General features: G+C 37.0%; 1 protein-coding gene across 2 annotated transcripts in view; it reads right to left on the bottom strand.

The window, feature by feature from the left end:
- The window catches only part of pex14 (peroxisomal biogenesis factor 14), a 235,850-nt gene that overhangs the window by 179,153 nt on the left and 43,069 nt on the right, over positions 1–13,628 (bottom strand). The window lies entirely within an intron of this gene.

Below are 13,628 nucleotides of genomic sequence, written 5' to 3'. Positions count from 1 at the left end.
GGCGAAAAAGAAACCAGACGTTTCCGAAATCGCAGGTATACCTAGCAGGAACAGGCTATCATCTTTGTTTTTTTTAATATAGTGGGGGCTCAGGGATGATTTAAAAGAAGCTCCTCAAATTTAGGAAGCAATCTAATTCAGACAGTATTTCTACTTGTGGGAAAAAGCAAAACTAGGCCATCAACACAAGATAGTGAGCAAGAAGTCAAACAGGAATTCAGACAATAATGTTTTTACCCTAAATGGTGAAAATGTACAACTCGTTACCAAGAAATGTTTGAAACAAGTAGTACACATGCCTTGGTGAGGGTGGTCAAGCATACGAAGGAGAAGCAAATAGAAGTTAATCTAGACGCATTTCGTTGAGGAAGTATGGGTAGCAGATCAAGTGGAATACAAATGCTAGCAAGAACTGGTTGGGCCAAATAGTCTTTTTTTTGCTGTATATTCTGTATAATTCTATATTGTTATGCGGTATCCATCAGTATTTCACTGAACTGCCAGTCTAATAGTATTCAATTGCACAAGGAGTTTCACCCATGGCTATCTGACCCATAGTTGGGAGTTACAGTACCGACCAATCAATGCCCGATGATCACAAGGCACACGGCAGACCTCTCATCTTCCCATCCGCAACACCATGGTAAAACAAATAAATACACAGACACTATCTTAAATTATTATGGATCAAATGGATATGCAAACTGAAGCTACACTGGAAGCAGGGCACACAATATTGGCCAATCATTTAAGAGCAGTAGACTGCACATGTAACAAAAACAGCAATTCAGAGCTCATGCTTTACGCTTGCAAAATTCCAACTGACTGTATGGGAAGTAAAGTGAGATAGCATTCAACTTAGTAGTAGCACATGTTGAATTCAGTCCAGAAAGTACAGTACTGTAATCCTCACAAAAAAAAAGAACGGCCCTCAGAGTTTTACAGTTCAATGAAGTGAGCACATTGTGCTGGTCTTCTCTGTAGTTTTCCAAATAAGAGCAGCGAGTGAGAGAATAGACACCTTACAAAGATATTATAGACATCACCAGCTGTTTCTCAATTAGTTTGATTTTTTTCAAAAAAAAAGGAAAACAAAGAAAGCACGCTTCGAGCAGATGGCCCTGTACTCAAAACAGCCATCCTATACCAGGCTAAGTGAGAAGACCTTACATAAATTTGAATGTGGTGGGTATGAAACCTATTAATTAACTTATTTGCAAAGGTTTGAAGGCTCACCTTACCAAATTAAAACTTTTAAAAGAAAATAAAACTTTCAAATCTCTTTACCCTGGAAACAGGAAGACAAGAATCCAACTTCTCAGACTGACCCAGTATAACTTAAATAAAGCTAGAATGCTCTCTCTGCTTATCGGGAAGTTTTGAGTCGATGTTCTCTGATATCCCAAGAAAAGAATATTTGAGCTATGTTGAGTATACAGTCATGAGCCTTAAAATCCCAAAACAGCTAGTATTTTTGCAGCGCACTGTTGACACTCTGCTTTGAGAGCGTGGACTTTAATTACATGTGTATTTTCACACATACTGTATAATGTTCAAAGTATTTAACTGGTTTCTCTTTCAAATACATATTTCAATTTAATGTGGCATTTGTACATCCAGTTTTGATGATTTCTAATCTTCCAATTTATCCTTTATCACAAAAAACCATAGGGTCTGGCATTTCCTCTACATTTTAGAGCAAAAACCAATATTTTACTGGTACAATCTTAAAAATGGAAACTCATAATATGCAAATATTTTAAGTTTCCGACAAAATCAGATTACTGACATACTACTGATGTGAAAACACTGCCTACCTCATCAGTGGAGCCACAGTTTCAACTTAAAAATCCACAATTTCTTTTCATTAATTTGTTGTTTTAATTTTTCAAATTCGCACGCATTTATTCTCAAGGATTATTAACAGCAACTTTTTGGAAGTACAGTACAAAACAGTGCCATCCTATGGAAGAGCACTGCACCAATGCCCTATGTTGAAAAAAGTTTTAAAAATTTATTTTTCACTTTATTAACGGTCCACAACGCTATTCTCATCTAGATTCACCTTTTCACCAAAAGATAGTATTTTTGCAGTGACCGAACTGAGATGCACCACATTATTCTGTATCACAATGTGGTTGACCTTTTAACACTCTCCTCAAGTCACTCACTTGTATAACAATTGCCAGAAGGTTCAAGATGACAACTAGCAATGGGAAGTAAATGTGGGCTTGTCAGTGTTACCCACAAGAATATATTATTTTCTAAAGGGATTTCATGAGTGGGAAATGCTCCAGCATATCCATGTAAAAATGCTTCCCCTGAACTGATGTGGGCAACGAACATGCAACTTTCCACAGTCCTAAAGGTATCCCACATTACTTATTCCAAATACATCCTCCATTTTTGGCTTTGGCATTTCCTCAAACTCATTCTTCACACCCAAGTTCGAAGTCCGGACATCAATAATCAAAGCCTTGCCCAATTATCTGTATTATAGATCCCAAATCATGAGTATCCTCACTTCATTGTTAACCATGCTGCTGTGCATGATTACAAAAGTTGTGGTTTTTTCTGGCATTGGGCCCTGAAATCAGAGATGCCATGCAATACTCCTCGAAGCCACACAATATAAAAAAAAAGGTGGAAAGTCCCCACATTACCATTGAACTTTTTTTTAAGAATGCTAATTAAATTCTTGATAGGAAACCCTAGCAAAGGACCCCATATGTGCTTCCTAATTCACAGGTGGTTGAAGTGCATACAATCCATTGGATGCATTGCAGCATCTCGTCCAACATACTCTTCCCATGAACTCTATCACAGAGGAGAAAATGGGGCAAAATTGGGGCAAATCCTCTGCTTTGCAGCTTGGTCATTATCACAGCCCATTGTGGAAGCACCATCGCCAACAGTGATTGCAGCTTTTCATGAAGTCTCAACACCATCTACCCAGGGCAAGCAGGATGGACAATAAATGGACATTGTGATTTTTGAGAACAAATGACCATTCTCTCTCTTTCATGCTATAATTTACACACATTTCACATCTCATTTTTTTTTCATTTACAATCCTTTTGTAATTTGCACTGGGCCTTACATCACCGGTTCCCTTCATCCCATCTCTGTCAGAAGTGTGTAAAACAAAACTTTCACTTCTGAAGAAGTGTCCTACCAGACTAGAAATGTTAATCCTCAGTAGATGCTGCCTGAACTGCTGAGTTTCTCCAGCATTCTCTGTGTTTGTTTGAAACCAAAATGAATGCTCCCTCTTATAGATTTTGATCATCAAAAACTGAAAAGCTTTGGGATCCATGTCTGGGACTTGGGCTCAAATCCACCCCAGACTGTCAGGAGCTGAAGTCTTGCATATTTGTTTAGGGAGGGAGTTGAAAAGCAAAGAAGTTACATTAAACTTGTACATTGGTTAGATCACATTGTGTGTTGATATGGGATTCATATTACTGTATAACAAGTGCTTAAAGGCAATAAAAGAGATCAAATTAAAATATGCAGAGATTGCATGAGAACTGAAAGATCATATGTACAAGCCTGGCCTTCTTTCTCTTGTGAAGGAGTGATCTGATAGACATCTGTATGACTATGAAAGGGTTTGAAAGGATGGAAATAGAAAAGACACAATTACGGACCATACATTTTTTAAAAAGCCACTAATAAATCTAATTGGAAATTCAGAAGAAATTTCTTTAATCAGAGACTAGCCAGGATGACTCTACAAGGAGTAGTTGAGGTGAATTGATGTATTTAATAAGTAAACAGACAAACACGAGGGAGAAAGGATGTTGATGTGGCTAGATGTATGAGAGTAGGAGATTCATGAAGGTCATAAATACAAAAGATCACCAAGTACTGGGCAATTCCCAGCCATGTGCGGGGAAAACCCATCTGTAGCCACATAGAACGATTCTCTTTGAAATATTGGTACTAGAGTTTACTCATGTGGTATGAAAAGGGACAAACTGCTCCCAGGTTCACCCAAAATTTTAAAAACTCATTTGTTTTAATTCCTCAAAGCCAATTTTCCTTCCTGAATTTAAATGATTGGAACTCTGGCATTAATGCCTCAACATAACGGTGATGCACAAGTTAACAACATTTGTAAGTTCACAAATTATGTTCTCCTCAGTTACCGCCAGCTCTCTATCTTTTCAGCAAAATTTTATACAATCCCTCAGTCTAGTCTCCATGGAGGGTGGAAGACATCGACAAGCAGGGATCTGTGGTTCAAGTGAAATTCCAAACAATTCTTGCGTGTAGCAATACTTAAGTTATTGGCTTCAATTTTCGTTATGCACAAATTGACACCAAATCTTTACACCACAAGGAGATTCCATGCCTCACGTCTGGGTCTGCTGCAAACTAATTGATAGATATTGATTATCACAATATGTCAACAGTTTCATTATCATTGGATCGTATGATTACCAGGATGGTAGAAGACCTGGATGGATCTTGAATGTCTTATAGCAAAGCTATATTATCCATAATTGCAGTGCAACAGAAGTTACTTGGTTGTATCAGTAAAGCTGGTATAATGGTCCACTTTCAGAATGTAATCACTGTATCAGCAACCTCATGGGTCCTTTACAGAACTCTGCTGATGTAGTCCATCACTTGCCTTTCTGGCACTTCAGTGCTCCTGCCTGTTATCCTGTTGAGGAAATTTCACTCTTCTTCAGAATCAACCTGCATCCTAATTCTAAATATGCTTGTACATTGCCAAATCAGCATCAATGAGATGTTGAAGATGCATTCCATGGACACTAAACCTTGCAGGAAAACTCACCCTACATGCACTCTGCTTTGGGTTCAGGAGCAATTTACACTGCCAAATAGCAAACGGGTTTCTTAAAAGACAGTGAACATTAAGTGGGAAGAACAAGAGAGGTCCAATTTTGCTGTGCTCTAAATTAGTACCCTTAACATTCGAATGGAAAGTCCTTTTACAGAATTGGTCCTCACATTCAATTCCCAACTACATTACAAAATCTGTACAGTTCACTTATGGCAATTGTACAGGGCCAAGGTGAGAACATATCTGGCATTCTGCGCAGTTTTGGTCTCCTTATCTGAAGAAGGATGTTTTAACTATAGAAGAAGTGCAACAAACATTTACCAGACTGATTCCTGGGATGGCTGAACTTACATATTAAGAGAGACTGCATCAGTTAGGACCATATTCACTGGAGTTTAGAGGAATGAGATGGGATCTCATATAACCTATGTTAGGACTAAACAAGGTAAACACAGGAAGGATGTACCTAATGACTGAGGAGTCCAGAACCACGGATTACAGTCTAAAGATACAGGATAGGTCATTTAGAACAGAGATAAGAAGAAATTTATTCACCCAGAAACTGATGAGCCTGTGGAATTCTCTGCCACCAAAGTGGTTTTCAATGAATTAGATAGATTTCTTAGGTCTAAAGGTAATGGGAGAAAGTAAAACAGGGGACTAAGTTGGATGATCAGCCATGATTATACTGAATGGAGGGGCAGGTTTGAAAAGGACTGCATGACCAAGTCCTATTTTTCTATGTTTTGCCAAAAAGCTATTAGAACACATGGACTATTCTAACTCTCTAAAAATTAAGCTGTTGCTTTGTGACCCATGGCAGCATCAGAGGAGATGTGTTTTCAGATTCAACAATTCATTCAGATAGCGTAACACACTAAAATAAATGAGTGACCCAATGTCAAACCCACTGATTAATTCGGCACTTCCTCCATACAAAACATAAGTTGGCAACAGTAAGCATTTCAGTTGAATGCATGGCCTTGAGTGAAAAAATTCAATATTAAAAAAGGTTTAAAATTAAAGTGCACAAGATTTAAATTAGCAATTTCAAATCGTGCTTTATCAGCTTACCTGCAAACTTGCAAATAATCAATAACATTCAATTTGTTTTACACACAGTGCAGATGTGACTGGAGGAGCAGTGTGGTGGGGGCAGGGATTAAAACAAGAGGATAAAATCTGTAAAATTCCAGGTATGGAAAGTCTCTGATACACAGGCTCATTAAAGATCTATAAGAGTAGAATAATCCCAGATAGTGCTAAGGGTTGTTATGAATTTCCTATTAAGTGAATACTCTTAATTAGTGAATAACATTTTTCTGGCAAACAGGTCATTAATTCACTACTGCACAAACCAAGCACTCTATGCATTGCTGAGGTTTATATTGGCTCATACAGTCATCATTGAGACAGATTAATACAGAATAAGCTTCAATTCTTCTAGGAAATATCAATTTGCTTTTAGAACAGTCATGAGGGGATAAGGAAAAAACTATTTTTCTTTCACTAACTGGAACGGTACAGCTTTTAAAAGATTTTCTAGCAAAATAATTGGATTAATTTCTTTCATATGCGTCTCTGTCAATTTCAGTCAGCATTAATTGACTGCACCTAAACCTTGGATTTTTGTAACTGTACTGTGAACAGGAGTGCCAAAAAGCAAGGAGGCATAAGTCTAACAATAATATTTATTTCCCATTTACCGTAGTTGAGTGACTTAAAACTCTCTAAGGAACACAATGAAACCTGTTTGTCAAGACCATTCTTGGGTAGAGAACATAAATAAGTCAGCATTTTCTTAAGTACATGAATTATATCTTTCCCCCAACTCTTTCTTTCTCTCAGAAGCATACTTGATAAGGCAGTTTTGCAGATTATTGCAACATCAACAAATTTGTTCATTGTTACTGCAAGTTTCTTTTCAAGCTGACATTTATAATTTTTACTGGAAACTGGAAGTGGGTCTATTGATTCAAAGCTGTAAAATAGAGGGTGGGGCCCAGGAGGCATAAATTATGGGCTGAGCATCAGTATGATTGACAGACTTCAATTACTTTGTTTAATTTAGTGTCTCACACTTAAAATTCATATGGTTCTGCTAATCTCTGCCTCTGGGGAATTCTAAGAAAACAGCTTACCTTATGAACGCTGTAAATTCCTGGACAATTCCTGGCACTACAGCTTTAAGACATCAGATAGACAACAATAAATTTGCCCTAGCACAATACAATTCTTGGCCATTTGACTCTCCTGTAACGAACATTTTGCTTGATATGTGGAACAATCTCACCATGTTCTAGAAAGATCAGCTGTCTTTGTTTCTACAGTGTGCTCAGGGACTTAGCGAAAGTTACAGCATCATCCACATTTTATAGTTATGAAATATGGGGAGGCACAACTTGAAGAAAAAATATTCAGCACTTATGATGCCAACAATTTTGTTGAATAGTTAAGAAACCTGCAATTAAATATGCACATTTCATTAAAATAGGCAGGAGAATTTTAGAGCCAGCTGTAGCCCTATTGACAATTATTAATTAATTATATAATATTAGAATTCTCTGTTATCTTTTGAACTTTACACATTAGGGAATTCATATTTGTTTAAATGTGACAAACAGCTTTTATGGTTTACTTATCATACATATTAATACTGACAGCTAAAATACATTAGTACATACGCAACTGCATTTTTGTTAACTCTGATTCAGGGCATTTAAAAATAACTGGTCAATTTTAGTGACTTTTTCTTAGCGTCTGTGCAAATATTCTGGAGGTACCATATTTTAAACAGCAGAGAGATTACTCTATACAGTATTCTTGAGTACAAAATTTGTTTAAAATGCTTTCAAATTTAGTAGAATTTATTAACATATTAAAGTCATCAAATTTTTATTTTTGTCTAAATATTTAATGTTTATTTTATAAATTAGTAATTAGCATTTAAAAATGAACATCCTTTTCTGTTTAGCTGAGTTGAAAAATTGATTTTAGAACCAAACACAGTGGTTATTTTGTTTTTATTTAAACTAAAATTAGCAATAGTAGAAAGGAAGTTAATTCGAAACCTGCGAAGTTTGGAAGTATGGAATATTGAGAAAGGGAGAAAACATATACGCACTTTCAAATGTATTCTTAAATTGCATAAGATTCACAGTAATTGGAACAATTCCCAAAAGATAAGGAAACACAAAATTCCACAGTATATAAATCAGTAAAACAGATGATGCCAGAAGCAGCTGCTAGAGAAAAAAATACATCATACAACACAAACCCTAAAATGGTGGCTTTTTAAAATGAATTAAGAACAATGGATTGGAAATTTGAATTGATAGAAAATTAAATATTCCACCATCCTGTCACTTAGCTAGCTGGCATAAACATTTTACAGTTTTGCACACAAATTAATCCAAGAGGGACTGACAATATCTTTATAGGAAAACAGAAAAGTATTTCCAGCCGTGACAACGAGGCTAATATTTGCATAGATCGATGAGACAATGAATTTGACCAAACGAGCTGCTAAATCCTTGTTAACTTAAAGCAGCAGTACTTCTAAGATTGAGATGCTCATTTCAATGTATAACAGAATACCCAACTGGAAAAATAAAATTACAAAAGTGACATTCCAGCCACATGGGCCTGCACAAAGTAATATTCGACAGAAAGGAAGTGAGTCACCACATCAAGTACAGCTGAATCTCAAAAGAAAACAAAAAGAACTGTGGATACTGAAGATGTGAAACAAAAATCAAAAGAGTGTTAGAAAAACTCAGCAGGTCTGGCAGCAGTTGAGGAGTGAAGAATGGAGTCGATACTTCAAGTCAAGAAAGGCTGATGGGTTCAGATGGAATGGGATGGATAGATGGAGAAGGTAGAGAGGCAGAGAGGCAGGCAGAGAGGCAGGCAGAGAGGCAGGCAGAGAGGCAGGCAGAGAGGCAGGCAGAGAGGCAGGCAGAGAGGCAGGCAGAGAGGCAGGCAGAGAGGCAGGCAGAGAGGCAGGCAGACGAGAGAGACAGGCAGAGACCGAGAGAGACAGGCAGAGAGAGACAGACAGAGAGAGACAGACAGAGAGAGACAGACAGAGAGAGACAGACAGAGAAAAAAGGAAAGTAAAGGGTTTGCTGACAGTAAGATGGGGGAAGAAGGCAATGTTGAATAGACGATAATGTGAACTGTGAATAATTGGAAATGCACTGGCTGTGCAAAGAATGGTCCATACAGAACAGGACCTGGGGTGTAGGGTGGGGAACGAACATGGAGGGAGATGTTCACACTCAAATTGTTAAACTCAGTGTTCAGTCCTGAAGGATACCTAATTGGAACATGAGGTCAGACGAAGGGGTCCAGCTGGGGTAAGAATGTTGGAGGCCAGTCAAAGGGTCAGTGGGATGGGGAAACGACACCTAATCAAAGGAATAGGCATTGAAATGAAGGTGCCAGAAAAATAAAGTGGGGTTGATGTCACATCATGCCTGAAATTCATTGAGGTGAGAGCAAAAAGGAATAAAACTAAGTCCTTTGCCAAGTACAGATCTTTCAGCATCAGGTAGCGCAAAGTCAAAAGGTATGATAAATACTCAACAAGAGGTAATGTTGGAGAAGGAACAGAGTCAGAGGGATGGAGAGGGGAGGAAGGTTCTAGAGGTGTGTGGTATGTGAATTGTTGCAGCTCGTGTTCCTTAATACCTTAAAGGAAGAGAAAATGTTTCTTGTTAAAATGTCAAAAGAGCCAAGGAATGAAGGAGAACTGGGGACAGAATAGCTTTGTGATAGCGTGAGGGGATGTTAAGTGGCAGCTCAAGGCACTGAGTGTGGATCTCAGGAGGAGGTAAGTACACCTGCCCACAGAGCAGAAGAAAATCAGAGATACCTGTGATCCTGGATTGATTCTTGATTTCCATTCTTGATCACATTTACATTGATGCAACAATGGGTTCAGTTGCACAATGGTACACAAAGCTTGGTGTTACACCACAGGCAAAGAGATCTCCTACTTGAGTACTATGAACCAAATGCTTTAAAATCAATTCGAGAAATGATCATTTTAAACCATTCCAACCATTTTCCTCCAACTTTAAAGATTTACTCGCACACAGCTGCATACAAAGTCTCTTGATCAACAAGGGCCCTACCTTCCCAAGCTTAATTTGTGTTATGTGGAGTACAACACAGTAAGATTTTTCAGATCTTCCTACTTTTACAAAGTAGTTGCAACACACAAACTGCCATTTTGGATCAATAGATCTATGTTAATGTTATTGGTCCATATGAGCATTTACTCCACTCTTTCCATCTCAGTCCATTGTAATGTTGCCCTGTATTTTGTAACTGTCCAGACTTATTGTGAAAAAGAAATTCTACCACAATTTATCAATCTAAATTAATCACAGTCATGACATATCTGCTTAAAACAAAACTTCAATTTAGTTTTCAATACAAGAGTTCTGTTCATGTTAAACCATTTTACTTAATTCTGCAAAGTAATTGTATAGAACACGGAAACCGTATGTGGAAACCAAAGTAGGCAGAATGAGTAGAAACTAACCACATCATTGTCCCTTCCAGTGCTGCACCATTTCATTAGTAAGCACTATTCCACCAGCTGGGATCAGTGACCTGAGTCTACCGAACTAAATGAATAACGTTCAGTACATCCACTGTACTATGTTTCTAGATGCAGGAAGCTTATTGTGAAAGCTGCTCCACTAACTACATTTTAAAATACATTAATCTGCATTTGTTTTTTAAAATATTCTTGGTTATATCCTCACTGCATTGGTGCGTTCATAATATAAAAAGTACTTAGTACAGTACGAAAAGTGAGTTTATTGCTAATAATCCCTGTGAATAGTGGTTGGTTAGGTAGTACTTCTGCACTTTGTGGTTTTTGCTTGCAACTGCACACCTCTATAAAATACCATATTCAGATAGGATGGGGATTGTCTGCTGGTGGCCATTTGCAAGCAGAAAGCAGGAACAGTGGATTCAAAAAATGCCCCCATTCACTTTGATTCCGTAACTGAACCTCTGGACTTTGAGTGTATTAATATTTCCAGATATTGGGCCTGCTGTGTAAAGACTTTGGTTTCATATAGATTTTTTTTAAAAGCCTCTTTAGAACACAAGCCAACTTCAATAATGCATTATGAACAGTTCTCACATTAAAAGCAATCAGGATATTGTTAAAAACCATTCATTGTAACAGTATTCCTTGACCTAATACTCTCATTACTTATTTGAAAATTCTTAAACAATTAAAATATTAAAGAAAGGAAAAATATAAAAACATGATCTGTGCCTCAAAATAAGGAATGTTAAAGGCTGGATACAACACAACAGATTTGCACACAATTCACTGAGCAGATTGTGTGGGAATAAACCATTCCATTATTTTTCTGGGGCAGAGGGAGATGCAACGGCTGAACATCTTAGGAAGTGTCAGTTTGCTCTACATTTCTTTAACATTTATAAGTCACTTCTTCTCCACCAAGTGGGATAACCAATCTGAGACATAATGCTGGCAGCATCCCTGGGATTGATGGAAAAAAAACTTGAATCAACACTACATTCACATCAAGTGGCGTCAGAAGTAAATTCTTAAAATGGAAGTCAAATATGCAATTTTTAATAGTGACAGAACTTTACAGTCATAACATTTTCCAACACTGACAATTCATGAACACTGCAGCTTTAATTAAGAAGTCATTATATTCCTTTTGGGCCTTAAAGCATTACGTCTTGTATGAATATCAGTACTACAGGCTTTCCAGCCTTAATCAATTTTTGCTATCACTAATAACCACCCAGGTAGCTGTTGCCATTCAAGTCAACATCTGATATGAAATAATTACAGAGTGGAGTGCTTCTGCAGCATGCTTCTAATTCACCATGGGAATCTCCAGGTATAAACAGATATCATCTACTGCAGGGGAGCATGCAAATAAATTAACATCAAACAACTTACTACCAATTCTCAAGAGGCTACCAAAACTGCTTCAAAACCATTTCCTCTGGTTAGAAATCAGTGTAATCAATGCCAAACATGACTTATATTAAGAAACAAAAGTTGTTTAAACAGTTTACCACATGAAACAACAGGCATTTACCAGTTAGCTGAGGTTAAGTAGGTTCAGTAACGCAGTAGTTCTGTTCTTGTGCAATCCTAAAAAAATTTTGGAATAGCAGTACCATTTAAACTAATAGGGCCAGAATCGCCTTATAACCAATGCACACTTTAAAAGTTCATACTGTGGAAATAGTATCCCCAATCTGTCAACCACATCATAGTGAATTCGTGTTAACGAAATGCGTGTTACAGTAAAATGACCTGTATGGTCAAGTTAGCTCAAGCACTGGACAGGTCCTCTTTGGTTGACATCAGCTCCTGAAATCCAATATTATTTTTGGTTTAGTCTTAAAATATCAATGGAACAACTAGAGGCTTGTCCAAATAGCTGAAAACAGGTCTCATGATATTTCACAGGTTAGCAAACATCAAGGGGACCGAAAGGACAACACTGCAGATTTCAGGTTATTGATGGTGACAGAACTGAGGCCCATAACTCTCAGGCATCTTATTAAACATTTCTTGTTTACCATGAAATATGTATGATGCACATTTTGCTTCAGGGAAAATTATTTTTAAAAAATCTGTGGTTGACGGGGGTTTTCAAATATTTCACAATTTAAAAATGTATTTTAAATGATTCACCCAAAATTCAATGTGATTTCTCAGAACAAAATACAACTATTTTTGTCAGTTATTTCACTTATTTTTAGGCATCTCAACCTGAATTGAAAATGTTGCAGACAGCACCTTTAGCCATTTAACTTTTTGAGTTTTACAACATCTAATTTTAGAGTATAGATTCACTGAAGTGAAGTAAAGATTCACTAGAGAGGTGTTTAAAGTTTACTAAGTTTTTGAATATGCAACATTGTGGAGTTGCAAAAATAATCTGGTACTTATCATAGAAATGGAGATCATTTTAGATTTTTTAAAAATCTGCTTTTGACATTTACAACAAGCATTTACTTATTGGGTTTTAGCTGTTTACAGATTACATCACATCAAATTAAATAAATGTGCTTTGATCAAGAACTCCAGTTATCATTTAGTTTAAAACGTTTGCGATTTCACCCATTTACCATTGTCTTCATAGCACAATTTACAAAGCGCAACGGCAGCATCTAGTGGCAGAAAGTCAGTGCTAGCCAAACTCCCAATGGAACAGACTTAAAAAGGTGTCAATCATTCTGAGGACTGACAAAGAAGTTGAGAGCTGGCAGAAGTTAGGAGATTTTCCTCAGTGCTTCTGTTACCATAATGCCATTGAAAGATGTCACACCTGCAAAATCTGTAATTGAGGAAACAGCAAATAGAATTGCCAAGGCCGATTGACAGAAAGGTTAACTCATTTTTTAAAAAAGGTTTCTGCCAACATTTAGCAAAATACCAAATAAGTGTATCGACAGTGTTCATGACACACAGACTTGTACCTAGGTGTCCCTTATGTTATTATATTTGCCCCTTAGAAATTTGATGCCTGGACCTGAGATCTATTGTTTCTGGCATTAAAATATGAAGTTATGTATAGAAGCAATCATAAACTAATTAAATTAAAAAGAATGCATAAACACTACGCAGTCACAACATAAATCAAAAGTCAAATTCTGATGATATGCAACATTTCAATTGTAACTCTGAAACTTCTCCACTAGTCTCCCTTTGTGGTTCAACATCCATTTTATTTGTGCCTATCTGTTAAATCTCTTGGCTGTTTCTTTACCTTGAAAGTGCTATACA

This window comes from Chiloscyllium plagiosum, chromosome 34 (genome assembly GCF_004010195.1).
Source record: "Chiloscyllium plagiosum isolate BGI_BamShark_2017 chromosome 34, ASM401019v2, whole genome shotgun sequence".
NCBI lineage: Eukaryota > Metazoa > Chordata > Chondrichthyes > Orectolobiformes > Hemiscylliidae > Chiloscyllium > Chiloscyllium plagiosum.
The sequence above is the reverse complement of the archived record's forward strand: the minus strand, read 5'-3'. Positions and strand labels throughout refer to the sequence as shown.